The sequence below is a fragment of the Carassius auratus genome, unplaced genomic scaffold (genome assembly GCF_003368295.1).
Source record: "Carassius auratus strain Wakin unplaced genomic scaffold, ASM336829v1 scaf_tig00215772, whole genome shotgun sequence".
In the NCBI taxonomy this organism is placed as follows: Eukaryota; Metazoa; Chordata; class Actinopteri; order Cypriniformes; family Cyprinidae; genus Carassius; species Carassius auratus.
This window is the reverse complement of record NW_020528237.1, coordinates 27,773-50,460: the sequence shown is the minus strand read 5'-3', so window position 1 is coordinate 50,460 and position 22,688 is coordinate 27,773.

Here is a 22,688-nt window from a genome sequence, read left to right as displayed (position 1 = left end):
GGACATAAAATTTGGGCTATCCCAGTTAGGTGCATACACACTGACTAGCACAACCGGCGTTTGATGAAGAGTACCAGAAACTATAATGTAACGACCACCAGGATCAGAATGTATATGATCGGGGACAAACTTAATTCGTTTATGTATTAAAATGGCTGTGCCCCTGGATTTACTATTGAAGTTGGAGTGGAACATCTGACCAACCCATGGTTTACAAAGCCTAGAATGGTCAATTGTACGTAGGTGAGTCTCCTGCAAGAAAACAATGTCAGCGGAAAGATACTTTAAGTGTGAGAAAACCCTGGAACGCTTAATCTGCCCCCCCAAACCCCGCACATTCCAAGTAATAAAGTTGATTTTATGTCTGGCTATACCCCCTGGCATTACAGAAGCACTTGTCATTTATAATATGTAAGGTAGACAAGACTGAGTGTAAAAATAGTAGTTTGGGAACCGAAGGTATAGAAAGAAGAAAGAGCGAGGAAAACAAAAGCCGACAAAAAAAATAAAAAAAAAAATAATAAAAAACGACAATACAAGTCGTACCCTCCCCCCTCCCACCCTTGAGTTATACCAACGAGTGTACATACAACCGGATAAGCATGAAGTGTCATATGCTCCTAACATTGTATTTTTGCATACCCTGAATATTACAGTTAACCGAAAGGAAGAGAAAAAGCAGCCTGGAAGCAGTATCGCAACCGCGAGCTTCAAAGTGGCTAACCCCAGTGACATAACAGTGAACAGATACCTATACAATTGGAGCAGTATTGCGAATAGGTTGTAAATTGTGAAGTGGCATTGCTTAGTCCCAAGCCTAAAACAGTCTTAATCATGAAACCAGAAACGGAAAGGGCTACTGCTACTGTCATAACGAAACAAAATGAACATAGCTTTCACAGCAGTCCAACTGAAGACCGACAGAACTAACCAGAATACTAACCAGAATAGCAACACCTGAATATATATATATTCCTTTCTTTTCCCTTCCTTTTTCAATCTGTTGCTGAAGTCTCCTTGGCTGGAAAGTACTGTCGGTAGAAAGACTCCGCGGCCTCGGGAGAGTTGAAGACGTGCTCCCTGTTGTTGTGGGTGACTCGGAGGCGCGCCGGATACAGCAAGCCGAACTTCACTCCCCGTTGGTAGAGAAGCCCCTTAACTGGGTTGAATGCTGCTCGCCTTCTCGCAACCGCCGCGCTAAAATCCTCAAAGATTTTGATTTTATGGCCGTTATAAGAAGAGTCCTTATGTGACTTTGCCCACCTTAGAACAGCCTCCTTCTCCATATAGCGATGAAACCTGACAATAATCGGGCGCGGAGGATCATCCGGTCGGGGTTTCGGCTGTAGGCTGCGGTGTGCGCGGTCTAGCTCAGGTGGCCCAGAAAGTAGGTCCCCCAGCAGGTCAGCGAACAGCCCGGCCATATAAGCTCTAGCATCCTTTCCCTCCACGTTCTCCGGGAGTCCCAGCACCCGGACATTTTGGCGTTTTGAGCGGGACTCCAAGTCCTCCACTTTCGCTTTGAGCTCTGTATTCTCTTTCACCACCGATCTCAGGTCAGACTGGAGCCCGCTCACGTCCAGTTCTAGCTGCGTTAATCTGTCACTGTGGTCGGATAAGCTAGTCTCCATCTCTCTGATAGTAGAAGTTTGTTCAGCCAGGCTTAGCTGGAACGATTCGACCGACGAACGGATAGGTTCCAGGGAGCTATTTAGTAAAGCTGTGAGTTCACCGGTCATGTTCCTCCTCAGTTTTTCAAGTTCTAGGACAAGCGTTTCCGTCGTTAGAGGTGCTACGTGGTCTTCCTCCATACTGCTACATAATTTAGCACTCTGCTGCTTTTCAGCTTTACTACCTGATTTTCCTGCTTTACTCATTTTGCTTCACGAGTTCCGTTTTGAAGCAAAGTAACCGTTACAAAATAAAGTATTATGCGATGGTGAAGGGTATTTAATGAATAAGCTAAATCGAAAGGGTGCGGAGCTCAGACAACGTGCGTCTTACCACCACATGGCTTGAGCCGGAAGTCCGTGTAAGGTGATCTTGATACGATAAAAACCTTCCAGGACTCAAGCACAGATCTGTAAAAAGGGGGAATATCCACCAATTTTTTCTCTTGCAATTGCATTAAAAACAAATGTTTATCAAACCCCATTCCACCCTGCCCTCCTTAAAAGAGCTGTTGCAGTGTCCATCCAGGCAGAGTTTTTATTAAACAAGGGTCTTTGGGCTGTTTGGAGCCTAAAAGTTATTATCCTGGAATTAATATCCACCAAGCCCTGCCCGCCTTCTTGTACTGGAAGATACAAAGTGGTTGACTCAAATCCAGGGTTGTCCTGACCAGAAAAAGGTCAACAAACTCCTTTGGATGCTTTGAATCAGTCCTGTAGGTGGCTGCAGTATGCAGTTTATGTCAAAGAGTAGAAGACACTAAATTATTAGTGACCAAAACTCTTCCCCTATAGGACAGCTGGGGTAGCAACCATTTCCAGTGAGACAATTGGATACACACTCTTTCCTCTAAACCCTACCAATTTAACTTTTGAAACAAACCTTTCCCAAAATAAATACCTAAAATATTTAACCCCTCTCTTTCCCGTGCAAGTCCCCATGGCAACTGTGGAAGATTTTCATCAGAAAACTGCCCTACCCAAAATGCCTCAATTTTATCCCAGTTCACTTTTGTAAATGGTTGTGTTAGCTCTTTAGTCCCAATAAAATGTTGTTGTTACCCATTAATTTTCCATAAATTATCCATATTTTTTTATTATTTACTGTTTCACAAGAAGAAAATTGTAAAGCACTTAATTTTTTTAATCAGATGCTCAATTAATCAATAAATTCAGTCTAATAAATGTCTTAAACACTGTATGTGCTTTACAAAAGTATTGGTAGCACTTTATTTTACAGTCCTGTTCCTCATGTACATACTATGTACATATTATAGTAATTACAATAACTATGTAATAACTAGGTACTAACCCTAAACCTACCCCTAAACCTAACCCTACCCCATGTAGTTACCCTGTATTACCAGAACTTTCTTAGATAAATACACTGTAAGTACACTATAAGTACATGTTAGTACACGTACTGTAAAATAAAGTGCAACCAAAGTATTAGATAACCTGTCGTAATAAACCAAAATTGGGCATCTGCATTAAAAACTGCTCTGAGATATATTAGGGGTGTAACGATACGCGTATTTGTATTGAACAGTTCGGTACGAGGCTTTCAGTTCGGTACGCGGTACGCATTATGTACCGAACGGTTCGTTGGACTAATTAATTATATTTGGAAAATAAATACAAATTTGTGAAATATAATGATATGCATTCAACAAGGTAGCCCAATAACCCAAACGACAGGCAACGCCCCTGACACCCCCGGAGAAGAAAAAAAACACCAACTTATATGTTTATGTTAGGCCACTCAGTCAGGCGCTCGCTCACTCTTGCAAAATGGCCAATGCGTTTAACAGACCAGAAATAGAAGATCCTCCAATAACCAACAGGTCTGGTGTTTGGGTGCACTTTACCAATTGATCGGGGCATCCAAACAAGCATGGAAATCAAAATGGACTAGTACTGTACTGTGTCGGAATTTCCTGAGCAGTACGATACAATTAACAGGCCTGCACGTTATTAGATAGAAGAACTGTTATAAATAGAACGTATGCACGGGCAGTTTTGAAAACTCCATCTACTTTGCTCTTGGCATAGTGCAGCGCAAATCGCCTTGTATCTGAAGGGCAACGCTGAGCCCAGGGTCCAGCGCAGCGCATACCGCGTCCTGTGTGAAAGACCCTTTAGTCATTTTGCAACGAGCCTTCAGCACGCACTGAGTAATCGAGCGCCTTACTCTGTAGTGAAAACGCAGGTTTTGAGAACATGCGTAATTGAGCCCCGTTAGCTCCCATTTCAGCCAGACCGTAATTCCTGATTTGTACCAAAAAACATAAGCCAATTGAGTAAAACAACACTCAATATAAAGAGTTATAGAGTTCCATATAAAAAGTTACATCTTTGTATTTGTTCATAACTTCTACAACAATATAACATTTTCATTTTTTTGTTTTTGTTTTATACAGTATGCTGCTAAGAAAACTCCATAGAAGATGGGTAAAGAATAGCTCCATCATTGTTCAATGTAACAAAAAAAACATACTTTGTTAGTTTCAATAAATAAAACAGTTTTTAAAAATCAAGGAAATTTATCTGCCAATTTTTTTTTTCTGTATCTAAAACGTACCGAACCGTGACACCAGTGAATCGTATCGAACCGAACCGTGAATTTTGTGAACCGTTACACCCCTAATATATATATAAACTGCTCTGAGATATATTTTAATACTGTGACTAAAGAGTTAAACATAATGCTGAATTAATTATTACAGAAACATTATAAATGATTTTTGTAATCACCAATATTGTTAGTTTAGGGACGCTGTGGCACAAAACTGTACGTGTTAAGCAGTGTGTTTTTATAATATATTATTTCGTTTAAGTTATAGTTTAATTTTATCTTGTGTTTTTCAGGTTAACAGTCATTACAGCACAGCTGGGGGCCATTTCATTAAGGAGGTTCAAACAACATGCTAGTTATACTTTATACTGGCTGATACATTTGCACCTCATTATTGTTGTACATCAACATGATGCGATAATAACAGATTGTAACTGATTATATTTATTAGCGTGTTCCTGTAAAATTGTTAGCCTGAATGCAATTTAAGTCGCTTTAGATAAAAGCGTCTGCTAAATAAGTAAACGTATTACGATTATAAATAGTTGTATCAATATTAAACTCTCATTAGGCACTCTACTTCTACTTGTAAATAAATTTCTTCATTTTTATTGAAAATAAATTCTAATGTGACATGTGATGGGAGAAGTGAGAAGAACGAGCTCAGCCAGAGCTGGACTCTAACCCAATCGATCGCATTAAAAGCTAGTTTTCCATCCCCTAAACGTTACTGCTTACACCATTGAGGCCGTTATTCACATGTGTCTTAATTAACATTATGTGTCGATGGAGGGCAGAGCTACAGTAGATTTGCACTTAGTAATAGAGACTCAGAATAATCTTGTTTTCCATTTGCATTAAGATTATTTTCATTACCACACTGGCATATAATTTTATCATTTTTAAAGTAAAATGCACTAAATTTAGATCCCCCAGAAAACAAGACTAAGTATCTTATATTATTTTCTTATATAGAAAATCCATCTGTTTTATTATTATTTTTTTTATATATATATTTTTTATATATATATTTTTATATTATATATATATATTGTACTTGGGGAGAATAAATAAATAAATAAATAAATACTTAGTAAGAAGAGCATTTTTCCAGCATGCATCAATGAAGTGTTTAAACAGGGGGAGGAGACCGAAAGAAACTCTGGGTTTACCAAAGAAAACCTGCTCTGGACCAGGTTAGGAAATGGTAACTGACTCTGAGTTTAAGTTAGCTCTCTTTCAGAAATGGGCTTGACTTACACTGCTTTCTCGAGTTTGACAAACCTCCAATTCTGAAACAGAAAACCTAGAATTTCCCTCATTTCAGGGTTAACATACTCAGAGTTTTAACTTAACCTCCTTTGTGAAACGGGGCCCAGGTCTGTCTCACTATGCTGGAAATCCAAAGAAATAAGAAATAAATAAAGAAGACCTCAACAGAATGCAGAGCATCACCTTGCTTGAAAAACTGATAAACCATAGCTTCAACAGCAATTCATCAGCAAATATAAAGGCAAGATATTTAAGTTCGAGCCCAGACTCGATATTTCCCGTCAGTGACAACATACAAATGTGTTGGCTTTGTCTCGTGCATTAAATGCAGCACTCTGCTCGGGACTTCAATGATGAACAGACACATTAAGAAGGCTTACCATGACAGACACTATGATAGAAGTCAGCCTTAGCCCTCAGTGTCCTCTTTTGTTAATTTTCCAAGCATTCCCCTGAGGGCGAGGCAAGCCATCACTGAGAAATGTTTTGAGTTTTGGTGCAGAGACATAAGGCCATTTTACGTTGTAAGTGGCCAGGGCTTCCAGCGGCTAGCCCAAGAATTAATCAATATTGGTGCTACAGTAGGTGGTAGGGTAGAGCTGCACGATTAATCGTTAAAAGATCGCGATCTCGATTCAGACACCCTCTCGATCTCATTTCTAAAAGACAACGATTCCCCAAGTCTGTTAAACCTTTGACAAAGTCTTACCGGATCATTCAAATCCGTGCGCGCACTGCCGCTGACACAGAGAGAGCTCTTACCATGTTTGGTTAAGAAACATCTTCACAAACAGTCTTTTCAACTACACAGTATTATATCTGTCTTACAGTCATTTATATTATCACAGAAATACTGGGATAAAGTTTATAGTTTAAATATAAACATTGATTTCTATATGGCAGCGATCAAAATATAACAAATCCCCTTTTGAAAGTACTGCGCTTTAAATAACGTTTGTGTCGATTGCATTGTTTCACCAATAGGTGGCGACAAGTATCTTAATTTATTTGTCAATGAATTAATTTTTCATTCAAGAGAATCGTTCAAAAACGCTGATTCATCCAGAAATGAAACAAGTGTAGTAGGTTTATGAGTGAGTCGTTGAATCAGTGATCTAAACAACTTTTTCATCATTCTAATATTAAAAAAACTGGGGTTTTAAATATATTATATATACACTACCAGTCAAAAGTTTTTGAACCATAAGATGTGTAATGTTTTTTTAAAGTCTCTTCTGCTCACCAAACTATATTTATCTGATCCAAAGTACAGCAAAAACAGTAAAGTTTTGAAATATTTACCATTTAAAATAACTGCTTTCACTTGAATGTATTTTAAAATGTAATTTATTTCTGTGGTGTGTAGCTGTATTTTCAGCATCATTACTCCAGTCTTCAGTGTCACATGATCTTCAGAAATCATTCTAATATGCTGTTTTGCCTTTCAAAAAAAACATTATTATTATTATTATTATTATTATGAAAACAGATGAGTAGATTTTTTTCAGGTTTCTTTGATAGAAAGTTCAGAAGAACAATAATTGTGTGTAATAGAAATATTTTGTTATAAATGTCTTTGTCACACTTGATCAATTGAAAGAATCCTTGCAAAATAAAATAATTAATTTATATACTTGTGATAATGATAATGTTAATAGTAATAATAATAATAAAGAATCGTAGGAGAATAGTGATCTCTATATGAGATAAAAAAAATCGTGATTCTCAATTTATCCAGAATCGTGCAGCCCTAGTAGGTGGCCATGCCTTCTACCGCCGTGTCTGTAAAGTGCATTTGCAGCCTTTGACCGCTGAGTGGTGCTTTAACCACAAGTTATCAAACAAGCGCATCAAAGCACATTTCCGCAAATAGCCGTCAGTTTTGCCTCACTGCTGTGTTGACGGGTTCAGTCACGGAAAATGAAAGAAAAACACTATATTTAAAATATGTGATATATTTAATATTAAATATTATATATTTAATATTCACAGATGAAAGTTTGGTACTTATGAAGTTATGTGCATTTCTTAGAACAAATTCAAGCAGTATAAATGTCAAGCCTGTGCTTATATTTTCTCTAATCTACATGGTAACTAACCATATTTTAGATTTGATACATTTAAAAGGTGTGCAGCAATATTTATATTATATGAATTATGTGTTATATTATTCAAAAGAAGTTGTGGTTTACATTGAATCAGAGCTTCAAAAGTGGTAGCCTATTTTAGGGTGGTAGGCTACATGGACTAATATGCAATGTCAATATTTTCATATATTATGCCTATATTTTAATTTATATTTGAAAATATAATTATATAAAACATGCATTTTTGTTATTCGTTACCTGTCCTTTATTTTGACAGATAATTTCTTGAGAAAAAGACATTTTTCTGTAAACTGATTAAGAAATTGTTGCATGTTTAAATGTGAAGCACTGTATAATTTCGTTCCCATTATTTAGGCCTAATTTGCCTAAAACAAGAAACGAATAAATTTAAACCGGCACAATTAAATCTTTGAAACTCTAAACAATTAATAAAACGTCCTCACGATTAAACTCAAGTTCTCTCATTATAATCAACAAAATGCACACGATGTAAAAAAAAAAAAGCTTTATTAATTGACAACTTAAGTGATTTTAAAGGGAGCCTTCTTTTATTGCTTTAAGGGCTGGGCGATAACAGCACGTCTCTGTCAGACGCACGGGGAGGGTTGAGCCCTGAGTGGAGCGTCGGTGGATGTTAAAAAGAAAACCGATTTTCCTTCAAACAAAGCGATGTAAATTACAAATTCAAGTTAATTGATAAAATCGATTTATCACCCAGCCCTACTTGCTTTCATATAATTGAATTAAAAACAATTGCAGCCACATTTAAATGCAGGTGTGTAAATTATGTGCAAGATTTGCACTGCGTGTGTGATGCTGGATGAGAGAGGGAGAGAGAGAGAGAACCTAGTCTAGGGCTATCCTTAAACTTGGAGCTCATCATATTGAAGTACAAATCCAAAACACCAGAAACGTTATGCATTTTATAAATAAGGAAATATTTTAGTTCACAACTTTAAGTTCCATTGTTTAAAAAAATGCTTTGTTGGCTAAAGTTTCATAAACCTTCAGTTGTTATGCTCTAAAATCCAGTGCAATTTGTAATTTCACAGTATTTTCACCTCCTAAATCACTAACCTTTAAAGTCACAATTCTATAATGGTCAAATTTACTCAGGCTGATGCCATTTTTTTATGACATTATTTTATTATTTATTTATTTATTTTGAATAATTGTAGCCTACATAAATAGGTGAAGCAAAACAAATATTTGGATCGTCCCTTATTTTCCCTTATTTTCTTAAAGAATAAACACTTATTTTCTACAAGAATAAACATGATAACATATTATTCATTCATAGAAATAATTTAAGCAATTAAAACCTTTTTTTAAATTTGAATTAAAATACTATTAAACTAACTTTAAAATCTCAAGATGTTTATAAGTTAAAAAGCGTAAAATGTCACAGGGCATGTTAAATAGCCTAAATGAACTTGTGTTAACAATATAATAAGAACTAACAATATAATTCAATTTTTTTAATGAACAATTCCTGTATAAAATCGAACAGCAACCTTTATATCAAACATTTTTAACCGATTAATCACCTACTTTCATTTGCTGGAAGTTTGTGAGAAAAAAATAAAATAAAAGTTGTGTATAGTTTGCATTTTAACGGATTAATCACTTATTTTCGTTTGCTGCATGTTTTTTTTAAACACGTTAAAAAATAAATAAAGTTTGTGAGAGGGTAAAAATATATAAGTCATGTAGGCCTATAAGTTGCATTTTATTATATTTAGATATAAAAACGGCTGGCCTAATAATGTTATTTATGATGATATTTTTAATGAGATTTTTAGTTCCCTTCACTTTACAACAAATCCTTTAAATTTAACAAATTTATCACAACAAAACAAGAATTAAAAATATATAATTCAAATGGATAAATATAATTGCAGTATATAATAATATAGACTTAGCTATAAACAATCAAAATAATAATAATAATTTAAAGCTAAGCATAAGATAAGGTTGGGCTCTTCCATTCTCTCACTAGGGAGAAATCCAAACTTTTTCATATTCATGATGTTGCCCATTTGAAGCTTAACTATTATTCATGAGGTAAAACAGGCTGTATAGTTCACGCGTGTTTCAGTATCGATGGAAAAATTTTTAGCATTATGCCAAAGTGGACCGCTGCTCGTGCCGAATGTAATGGTGAACGGCTGCTGTTTTCAGTGAATATGTGCGTGAGGCACCAGCGCGATCAAACAGCTGACACAGATAATACTCCATTTTTGGTCACACATAAGGCATAATTAAAAAATGCAAAGTGTTAGTAGTTTGAAAAATTAAGAACAATAACAGAGTTAATAATAATTATTGCTACATGCTGGACCGTTCTCATTTCTCTCTGCATATATATATATATATATATATATATATATATATATATATATATATATATATATATATATATATATATATATGCACACATATGCCTTATATTGCCTTACGAAAAATAACCACGGTTTTATAATAGTAAAACTGTAGTGAACCATGGTTTTTTGGTGTGTTAACCACCATTTGTATAACCACAGATTTACTACAAATACCATGGTTAAACTATGGTTAATAAAGCAAAACTGTGGTTATTTTGTGGTTACCATGGTTTAACTATAGTAACCATGGTTTTTTGGTTTTATTTGTAGTAAAACCATGGTTAATTTTCCTAAGGGTTTATTTACTGTTTAATAACAATAGCATGCATATGATCCTTTGTGTAAAGGTCTTCTTTTAATTTTTGATGAGTAGACTGTAGCCTAAGGCTATGCTACATTTTGAAATCAACTTTTTAAAGATGTTACAATGTTATATCATAATGTTGTTGTTTTACTTCCTCCTGTTATCTAATTTTACAATTACATTAATTTTGCAATATGTACCTTTGCGCCCCCTGGTGGTAGTTTCGCAAATGATTTTAACATACAAATGACTTGCAGTTAACGTGCGGCAGTATTACCCATTTAGGTTGTCCACCTACTGTATAAATGTTCGTGTGTCCGCCCAGTCAATTCTGCAACACCATAGCACCAAATCCCAAAGCTTGCATAGAAAAGGATTAGATGAGAGGAGGTAGGTTCTGGAACAGACTTTCAAAGATGCTCTGAAGAATGGAGATGTAGCGACGAGCACAGATATGTGGACTGATGACTACAGAAAGATACGTTTAATCCAATCCAATTTTATCAAACCACCGCAATTTTTCCCATAGAAGATGCTAAAACGGGAAAAAATATCAGACGTGAGATGGTCAACAAATCTGGCCTTGACCCTAGCTATCTCAACCGAACCTTATCTGCTGCGAAAGGACTTGTAAGATATCTAAAACAATCTGGCCTGGTTGCACAATTGTCAAAGACAGTGCTGCAAATGGGGGAGACGCGATTCAGCACAGTGTACCTCACACTCAAGTCAGTGCAAGACATATACAAGACATATATATAGCTACGGGAGAAACTAGAGAACAGAGCTCATTATTGAGCTTTCTGGTAACATTTTTGGAGTCATTCAGTAATGCCTAGAGACAGTTGGAGGGCGACAAATATGCAACCATAAACCTGGTCTGCCTATGGCTTAAGAGACTGAAGAGACATTGCCAGCCCTCTCCCACCGACTCACCGCAGCAAGCATTTGTGCGTCAGAGACATGCCGAGTTCATTGTGCAAAAAAATCAAGGTGAACATGCTGCAGAAAGTTGCTCTTTTCCTCTGGCCCAAATTCAAAAATTGAGGATGATGTCTCCTGTAGAGATAGCTGAAGTACATGCTCACGTTCGCACCGTGGAGGAAGATGCTGTGGCGGCTCACAGTGCAATGAGCAGTACTGGCTTCACACCACCAGCAGACAGGCCCAGGAGAGACTCTGCATCTGAGTGGGAGAACCAAGATGATGATAACGAACCAGATGAGGATGAAGTGGCTATGTATAATTCACAGAAGCATGCCATGAATGACAACCGGGACCTACTGAAATGGTAGAAAGTGAACGGATTGGTGTACCCAAAACTAGCCAGGCTGGCTAGATCTGCCCACTTTATTCCAGCAAGCAGCCCAGCTGGCCGAACGATAGAGCAGAGAAGAACTGCTCTGAAACCAGAAACTGTGGACACAATCTTGTTCTTGCATGACAACATGTAGAACCATATAAGTAGGTTATAGCTTTGTGATTAATATGGTATTATATAATAATTACATGTATAACAGGCAGCCTTGCTTGGCTTATTCGATTTCTCACACTTCATCTACAGGCTCATACATAGGCAGGAGGCTACCAGAATGGAGTAGCATTTTTGCATTATATGTCTGCGTCTTATAATAGTTTTTACAAATATTTATTTTGTTTAAAAAATATTATATGCTCTAAAACATTGTATTTTATTTTTCAGATTAATATTATTGGTAATTTGCTAAGTTGCAGATACTTAAATTAGGTAAATACTCAAGTTTAGGAATAGGAATTTTGTCCCATTCTTGTCTAATACAGGTTTCTAGTTGCTCAACTGTCTTATGCCCTGTTTCCACCGCAGAAACTTTACCCAGGAATTTGGGACTTTGGCCTGGTACTCGGTGTGTTTCCACTGCAGGAACCAGGAACTAAATAAAGTTCCGGGTAAAAAAAACGTCCCTCAGAAAGTCCCTGCTGGTGAGGTAGTACTTTTTCAAAGTTCCGGAACTTTCGGGGGCGGGAATTGGGCGCTAAACATCCTGATTGGTTGAGTTCACGCAGCATTGGTTGAGTTCAACCACCATTTATTTGGATCATTTTCAAAATATTACTGTTATTGTGTCATGAAATGTAGTTTTAAAAATATATCAGGTGAGAATGTAGTTGTTTAAAACTCAAATCTGTGGTTTATTTGTAACGACATAGCCTATTTAAAAATGTGTTTCGCCGATCTCGGATATGGTGAACTCCACGCGATCAGCGGGAGCTCAGTCCTAAAAGTCAGAAAGCAGCCTCACCTCGGCTAGAGCTTCTGATGTGTGCTGCTGGCTTTGATGTCTCTTTAGTGGTAAACATAAAATATAATTCATTTTGGGTAAATCTAACAGGTTATCTTTGGTCTGTATTCAGTTTATTTATATGTTAAAATGAAAATAAAAAAGGCAAATTTATATAATATTTTGTTTCATTGTAATGGCTGTATATACACACATATCCCTGAAGTAAATATATTTCTGCAGCTCATTCATTATGTTTAAATGAAAATGAAAGGAGGCAGTGGTATTTGTTATCCTATTTTGTTTTATTGTAAATATACAGTGAGAAAAATTGCAGTAGCCATGGTCAGCTGACTGAAGTTATGAAATACGCTGCTGTTTGCAGAATTACCGGATTTGCGTCGTCGCGGACATCACACTCCCGAGTCGAATGCACAAAGTATCAACTACTGAGGATGCATGTCCAAAATCCAATGTCCAAAACTTTGTATTGAGAAACGCGCACAGACCTACATCACCAGACTATTTGCCTAATCTTCCCTGTACTTTACACCGCAGTGGAAACGCAGAAAGCAACAGGTCTTGGGGGAAAAAAGTTCCTGGGAAAAAAGTTCCTGGTACAAATGTTCTGGGTAATTTCAGTGGAAAAGCGGCGTTATGTCTTCTTTGTCGCATCTTCCTCTTTATGATGCACCAAATAAGATCTGGTATGCAGACTGGCCATTTTAGTACCCGGATCTTCTTCTACGCAGCCATGATGTTGTAATTGATGCAGTATGTGGTCTGGCATTGTCATGATGGAAAATGCAAGGTCTTCCCTGAAAGAGACGGCACCTGGATCGGAGCATGTTTTTCTAGAATTTGGATATACCTTACAGCATCAATGGTGCCTTGCTGCACACTCTCTCAGTACACGAACAGGGATGTTGTCAGGACCTGGAGCTTTGCGTGCATTGATCCTGGTGAAGGATCTCCTCATGCTGTCTGGTGTCAGCATCATCACCTGGTCGCCGGGAGGAGGTGGAGTCTTCAGTGCAGTGGTGCTGTTTTGTTGCTCAAAGCAATCGAAGAAGGTGTTCAGCTCGTTCAGCAGAGAGATGTTGCTGTCACAGGTCTATGGTGGGGGCTTGTAGTCCGTAATGGTCTGTATTCACTGCCACAGGCTCCTAGTGTCTCTGCTGTCGCTGAATTGATGGGTTATCCCCCCGGAGTGCTCTCTCTTAGCCTCTCTGATGACGTGAGACAGGTTACCTCATCTCCAGCTCTGAATGCAGTGTTCCGTGTCTTCAGGAGTCTGTAGACCTCCCCTGTCATCCACGGCTTCTGTTTGGCCCAGACAGTGATGGTTTTTGTGACTGTTACATCATCAATACACTTGTTGATGTAGGCAGTGACCGTCTCTGAGTACTCCTGGAGGTCAGTGGTGTTATTGTATGTGGCAGCCTGCTTAAACAGGCTGGACATGGACAGTATGCCATACATACGTTTTCAATGAAGTGAAAGAAAGCTCTGCGACTAAATCTAAAATATATTAAACTGTGTTCCGAAGATGAATGGAGGTCTTACAGGATTGTAACGACATCAGGGTGAGTCATTAATGACATAATTTTCATTTTTCAGTGAACTACTCTTTTAACTGTTCCAGCCTCTTATTGCTACCTGTCCGAACTTTTTTAGAATTTGTAGCTCTCATGAAATCCAAGATGAGCCAATATTTGGCATGACATTTCAAAATGTCTCACTTCCAACATTTGTTTTATTGTATTGTGAATAAAATCTAAGTTTATGAGATTTGTAAATTATTCCATTCCTTTTTAACTCACAATTTGTACAATGTCCCAACTTTTTTGGAATCGGGTTTGTATTACCATGGAGTCATCTGTGAATTTTATTATAGTGTTGGTGCCCTAAACAGGGACACAGTCATGGGTGAATAAGGAGTACAGAATATGGTTCAATTTGCAGCCTTGTGGAACACCGGTATTCAGGGTGATGATGGAGGAGGAGAGGTTATCTAACGTAACAGACTGAGGTCTGTTAGTCAGAAAATCTAGAATCCAGTTGCAGAGGGATGTGCTGATTCCAAGCTGGCTGAGCTTGGAGAACAGCTTGGAGGGGATTACAGTGTTAAATGCAGAACTGAAATAAATGAACAGCATTCTCAAATGTGTATTTTGACTGTCCAGGTGAGTGAGGGCCGTGTGAAGTTCTTTAGAGATGGTGTCCTCTGACCTATTGCAGCAATAGGCAAATTGGAATGGGTCTAGTGTAGCAGGATTTTAAAAAGGATACAACCAGCCTCTCAAAGTGTCACACCCAGGGGCGGCTATGCTTTGACTAAGCCACACCCCTTCTCAACTTCCACCTCGAGGAGGTCCCCAAAGCCAACCCAATGGCCAAACAACACGAGAACAAGTAAGTGATAAAACAATCTTTATTTAAATATTTAAAAATAGCTTGGGGAATAGGGAAAGGGCAATTAAAACTAAACTCTGACTCGGCCCTCCAGATGGGCTATGGTCAGGGAGCAAGGGGGCCACGGGGATCCGGGGCGTGGGACTCGGGGCCCGGCCAGAGTCTTAGGTATCCGTAGCGCCCTCCTTCTTCCTCCTCTTCGCTGAATACAACTCACGGTAAGTACTGGTTCACACAGTTCGTTCTCGGGGTGCTCACTCTCTTTCTCTTCCTCCACAGGCAACGGCTGGGACGCAGAGGCACAGTTAATTCGGCTTGGTTTTGCTCTCACCTCTTCGCTGATTGCAGCTCACAGTAAGTACTGGTTCACACAGTTCTTTCCTTGGGTGCTCACTCGCTTTCTCTTTCTCCACAGGCAGCGGCGTAAGTACAGGTTTCCTCGGTCTCTCCTCGTGTTACCCACTCTCTCTCCTTTTCTCTCCACAGGTATCAACTTGGGCACAATAGCACAGTTAGTTTGCTTTGAATGGCTCTCACCTCTGGGCTGGACACAGCGTACTGTAAGTACAGGTTTCGCTCTATTTCTCCTCGCGTTATCCACTCTCTCTCCTCCTCTCTACAGGTATCAACTTGGACACAAAACACAGTTACTCTGCTTTGGATGGCTTTCACCTCTTCGCTGATTGCAGCTCACAGTAAGTACTGGTTCACACAGTTCGTTCCTTGGGTGCTCACTCGCTTTCTCTTTCTCCACAGGCAGCGGCGTAAGTACAGGTTTCCTCGGTCTCTCCTCGTGTTACCCACTCTCTCTCCTTTTCTCTCCACAGGTATCAACTTGGGCACAATAGCACAGTTAGTTTGCTTTGAATGGCTCTCACCTCTGGGCTGGACACAGCGTACTGTAAGTACAGGTTTCGCTCTATTTCTCCTCGCGTTATCCACTCTCTCTCCTCCTCTCTACAGGTATCAACTTGGACACAAAACACAGTTACTCTGCTTTGGATGGCTTTCACCTCTGGGCTGGACACAACGTACCGTAAGTACAGGGTTCGCTCTATTCCTCCTCGTGTTATTCACTCTCTCTCCTTTTCTCTCCACAGGTATCAACTTGGGCACAATAGCACAGTTAGTTTGCTTTGAATGGCTCTCACCTCTGGGCTGGACACAGCGTACTGTAAGTACAGGTTTCGCTCTATTTCTCCTCGCGTTATCCACTCTCTCTCCTCCTCTCTACAGGTATCAACTTGGACACAAAACACAGTTACTCTGCTTTGGATGGCTTTCACCTCTTCGCTGATTGCAGCTCACAGTAAGTACTGGTTCACACAGTTCGTTCCTTGGGTGCTCACTCGCTTTCTCTTTCTCCACAGGCAGCGGCGTAAGTACAGGTTTCCTCGGTCTCTCCTCGTGTTACCCACTCTCTCTCCTTTTCTCTCCACAGGTATCAACTTGGGCACAATAGCACAGTTAGTTTGCTTTGAATGGCTCTCACCTCTGGGCTGGACACAGCGTACTGTAAGTACAGGTTTCGCTCTATTTCTCCTCGCGTTATCCACTCTCTCTCCTCCTCTCTACAGGTATCAACTTGGACACAAAACACAGTTACTCTGCTTTGGATGGCTTTCACCTCTTCGCTGATTGCAGCTCACAGTAAGTACTGGTTCACACAGTTCGTTCCTTGGGTGCTCACTCGCTTTCTCTTTCTCCACAGGCAGCGGCGTAAGTACAGGTTTCCTCGGTCTCTCCTCGTGTTACCCACTCTCTCTCCTTTTCTCTCCACAGGTATCAACTTGGGCACAATAGCACAGTTAGTTTGCTTTGAATGGCTCTCACCTCTGGGCTGGACACAGCGTACTGTAAGTACAGGTTTCGCTCTATTTCTCCTCGCGTTATCCACTCTCTCTCCTCCTCTCTACAGGTATCAACTTGGACACAAAACACAGTTACTCTGCTTTGGATGGCTTTCACCTCTGGGCTGGACACAACGTACCGTAAGTACAGGGTTCGCTCTATTCCTCCTCGTGTTATTCACTCTCTCTCCTTTTCTCTCCACAGGTATCAACTTGGGCACAATAGCACAGTTAGTTTGCTTTGAATGACTCTCACCTCTGGGCTGAACACAGCGTACTGTAAGTACAGGTTTCCTCTGTTTCTCCTTGTGTTACTCACTCTCTTTTTCCTTTTCTCTCCACAGGTATCAGATTGGACACAAAGCACAGTTAGTTTGCTTTGAATAGCTCCCACCTCTGGGCTGAACACAGCGTACCGTGCTATCTCCGGAGATCTGAAGCACGCTCACAACATATACTGTACTGAACTAGGCTAGAACCAGCAGTCTCCTTGTCCTCCCGCGACGGAGTGCGTGAAGGCGGGGGTTTATCTGACAGGACACACGGCAATACACAGCAACCCACAGCAATATACAGCACCACGTCAAAATTTTAGGTTTTCACAGCACGAAGACTCACCCACCACACTCAGTGTACGAAAAGGACACCCGTCTTCCTTCACTTCGCTTGGTTCGGATCTGGCGATGGAATATGCGGCCTAGCTAGTGATGTCGTCGTTGTGACTACTTCAATAAGTATTCCTTCGGCTCTCCCACCACGCTATATTAGGGGTAGGGCCGCCCTCCTCCTCCTGGGGAGATCTACACAACGCCAGGTCAATATACAGGGCACTTTCGGCTTGCTCTTAGTACTCACATCAATGCCGCTTCCAATCCCCTTTTTCACGTCGTCTCAATTCGCCGTATAATCCGTTCACTTCTCAACCTTTAAGGTTCGCGATGTCTTCACAATCATACAATTCCAGCCTGAGGGAGAGAGAGAGTTAGACAGCCACCAGCAGCGCACCAAGACGGGCACGACACAGTGCTTCACACACACCAGAAAGAGCTCCCAGACTGTGAAATAACTTGGCCTTAAGTACTGCCTTGTCCAGCGTATCCTCCAATCACCAACCGCTGTCCCTAACTAGGCACAGGTGCATCGAATTCCCTGATTTTCCCTCTTACGGCGCTACCGGACGTTCCGGTGTTCTGTTTTTCCGGTCCGGGCGGAAACACTTCCGGGCGGAACCAAACTTCCCGAATTTTGGTTCCGCCCCTAAAGATCGTCACCTTGTGACAAAAGCACTTGGCAATGATGTTGGTGAGTGTGACAGGACGGAAGTCGTTAGGGACCAAGGCAGAGGCGTGTTTCGGTACTGGTACGATGGTGGAGGTTTTGAAACTAGTGGGGACAGCTGCCTGGGCCAGGGATAGATTGAAAATGTCTGTGAAGACCTCAGCCAGCTGCTCCATACAGGCTTTAAGCACATGACCAGGTATTCCATCAGGGCCAGCTGCCTTCTGTGCATTCACCTTACACAGTGTAGCAGATCTGACCCGAAATTAGAGTCGATCAGCACTGTGGTTGAAACACGAGCCGAATTCCTCAGAAAGGCAACAGGAAGTCATAAATCATTATGTGCCACAAGTCCCAAGCAAGATAACCAACCAACCAACCAACTCTTTCACAGAACAGCTTTCAAAAGTAACACCATTAGAACTATTAGAATTATTGACAATTTCAATTTGGAGAAGAGATTGTCAAATTTGGGGCAAGTAATTGAGAGGCAACCCCATCACATTTAAACCCATGAGAGTACAACACAAGATCCTTTGACTTCCCCCACCTAGCAGAACCAGACTGAAATTCCTAAGGGGGGCCTTTTAACCTCTGGTCTCCAAAGAAATCTTTGTCAAGAGAATGGCACAGCAACTGTCTTTTCTACATACATATGGACCAAAATGAACTCAAAAAGAAATCAATATCAGTCCATCACTTCACTCCATATTCATTTATATGTAACCAACACATTTGACTATTGTTGTGAGTTCGTGTGGGTAAGGAACAGAGGTGGGTAGAGTACCCAAAAACTTTACTCAAGTAAAAGTAAAAGTAATTCTAGAAATATTTACTCAAGTAAAAGTAAAAGTACTAGTCTTGAATAGTTACTTGAGTAAGAGTAAAAGAGTATCGGATAAAAAATCTACTCAAGTAGTTAGTTACTAGTTACTTTGGGTCATATATACGGAGCCTTTTTTTATTTAGATAGGCTATATAGAAAAAAGTTATGTAATGTATGTGTGTGTGTGTGTGTGTGTGTAAATGTATATATTTCATCAGCCTTTACTCCAATTTATGTAATTTGTTATAAAACCCTGTCTGTTTACTTAAGTAACAAATATAGGTGTCATGCCATAACATATTTTTAATACGACTGACTTTATATTAAATGTGAATTTAACACTGAAAGTTAATGTGATATAAATATTGCTACTAATCTTTCATTGTTCAGAAAGAGAGCAAATAACATTTACATTATTAAAGATCATTTTCACTGACAGTGTAGATTTCAATCACTCTCAGAAACTCCCATTAAAATCACTGAAACTGTTAACACTGTGAAATCAATATCTTAATTATAGATTCGTACACACATCTGCACTTTGTTGTTTCTGACAAAAGAGGTATTCAGTCAGTGAGCGAGTGAAGGAAGCACCGGCATTTCAGCGATGACTCATCGGAACACTTCTGATTGGCCACTGCATTCAAGAGCTCAACAGAACCGTGTGTGATTGGTTAATGCACAGTGCTGTAAAAACGCGTCTGTCTCTGGCTCAGCGCCAGCAAGCGACCACGGATCTGAATTTAGCAGCTGATGATATGACTCGCTGAACGTACACGCACCGGTGTGATTGTATTAAAATTAATAAAATCTTAATTGGCTATTTTTTGTCTTTTGGAAGCTGCATTCAACTTGACTCCGCTCTGTTATAAGCCACACACGTACAACAAACTAATGTCACAGTGGTATCGTGTAGGCTACTGTAATCGAATGTAGCCCAAGTTATTACCTGTTAAACAGTAGACAGCACACGCGTTCATCTAACAAGGATCTCCATCACAAGCAAATAATAGCCTTTGCAGATTTGCTTTCAATTCAGTGCAGTTCCATAGCCCCGTTTTCAACGCTGCTCATATTCTTAAACGTTACTCTGAGTGAACCGCTTCAGACACTCAGTGCGTGCGGCAGGGAACTGAACAAATCATTCAAACTGATTCATGAACCAATTCACTCGTTTGCCAATTGGATTGATCAAGCCTTTGAACAGAGTTGACTCAAAATAATGAATCATTCGCGAATGGGCATCGCTCATTGCCCAGAGAAAAGTAGACGGCGCGTTTGGAATTAACTGAAGCATTTATAACATTTATTGCATTAAGATAAAGTAACGAGAGGGGCGTCGCCCACAGTAACGAAGTAAAAGTACAGATTTTTCCCAAAAAAATTACTCAAGTAAGAGTATAAAGTACCCATCTTTAAATATACTCCGAAAAGTATTAGTTACCCCGAAAAATTACTCAAGTAAATGTAACGAAGTAAATGTAACTCGTTACTACCCACCTCTGGTAAGGAAGAGGACAAGGGGTTGGCTGGACTGCTGACGTATATTTATTTAACATAAAATAAAACGAACGTTTTCTAACACAATATGGTGACTTCTATTTTGCTGCGTTTACTCGGTGCTTTCGCTTTCCGGCTTCCGGTTTCCGGTCTCGGCTTCCGTCAGCAGTCCCACTCTCTCTCCCTTGCTTCCGTCTCTCCTGGTGTTTTATACCCCCTCCACGCCAATTACTAGAACAAGAAACAGGTGATAACAATTTCTGCCCAAACCACTCACTTACCACTCGTCTCCTGATCCTCTCTCCCGCTGCAGACTTCGCTAAACCACGCCCCCCCTGCCACAACTATCATGTTATAATCACTTATTGTGTATGTCTTTTAATAACTATTGGATAGCTTAAGGATACATATTCATGTCTAGTATGTATTATTTTGAATCTGTTAGCTCGAAACAGTCATGACCATCAGTTATTTGTCAAATGTATCATATTCTTGTTAAAGGAATCATGTCCAAAATTATACCCTGCAAGAGCGGGAAAATTTGGACCACGTGCTTGATAAGACAATATATGATTTATGATACCCCCGAGCGAAGACAATATCTGGTCAAGACAACATTTGAAGTGTGGCCAACACAGTTTAAATACTTAGGACACCATAAAATTCTGCTTTTAGCTTGCGTTTAGTTTTTGCTATTAGTCATATATGCTTTTAGCTTTTAGCTTTGCTTCTGCTATTAGTCATGCCTGCTTTTAGCTTGTAGCTTTGATCCCTAGCTTTTTCTTCTAGCCATGCTTTTAGTCATAAATGTTTTTTGAGTGCGGTTCCAGCGTGCTTCGGCCTGCATGTCTGCTGCTTCTTAGCCATGATGAGAAGAAACACCACCTCTGAGTTAAGTTTTGTAACGCCGTTTCTCCGAGTCTGACCTCAAGTGCCCGTTCAACTTCAACCAGCCCACAAAACTCCGCGTCTTCACCCAATGCCCAACCACGGGCTTCCCAAGACGTCACTTCAGCGACTACTGAACTTCCAGCCAATCAGCGACATCGGGAAACCCCCTTTCAACGACAACTTTACACAGGAGACACAAGTACTACCTCCAGACTCTGATTTGTACTGGTGTATCTGATATAATTTTAACCTCATTAAGGAACTAAATGCGAAGGTTAATTAAGTGATTAAAGGCTGTTCATGTCTATGCAATTTAACGTATTGCTGTAAACTTGGGATTCCACATTTCCATTCTCTTAAACTCATCTTTCCCTAACTTTCGATCTTCCTGCAACTTGTTTTTGTGTGAGTGCGTTTATCTAATAAAGCCTTATTCATATTGAAAAGAGAAGTTTCTTGTGTTTTGTGCTCACGAGTTAATGTCTTTAACTGCTGATTTTGTTACTGTGCTAATTGACAGTGTTTTCACTATACTGGATAGTGGATATTAATATCCAGCGCAGATTTGATGTTAAACGGCTCATTCAGTGAATCGCAGGGCGTATCAGTGATCATTCTTGTGCCCAGTGCACAGCAATTTTTGTAACTTTCCGAATAGCTCCGCTTCCGAACATGCACGTCTGTGCCTGGGTTTTTTGTGAAACAGAACCAGTTTAATGTGAAGTAGAGGCTGACATTTTTTCGGGATTTCCGCGGGTCACTGGAATCCTGTGGGAATCCCGCGTGATTGGGAACAAAATCACTATTAATCACGGGATTCGGACGGGATGGGAAAAAATGACAGCTGGAGTTGGCGGGACTGGGAATACACTTGGATCCCTAACTTTATACACAAATATAGCCAACCTTTTATATAAATAAACTATAAGCTAGGGGTGTGCGATATGAAGATTTTTGATCATGGATGATAAAAATGTCTCTACAATCTGCTTTTGAAGAAATGTGCACTCATTCTATCAGTTGCAGTTCTGGCTTCTCCATCATATAGCTACTGAACAACACCACATCATTCACAGCAGTGTTAACTCAGCACTAGATTAACTCTCTCATTTACATGTGCTTTTAAATGTTTCATTTGCGTGCTGCTTTGACATGTGCTTTTTCTGAGCGCCGCATTCACCCGACAAGAGTATTTGAGAGCGCGCTTCATCACGAGTACAATTGAATCTCTCCGATCAGAAGGTTATTATGATGGCAACAACCAAGCAGGATGTTACAGGCTAGTTCTCAAGGAGTTTGTCTGTTCCTTTTACTGAATATTTTCGGGTTAAAGCATAATTTAAACAGATTCAGCACA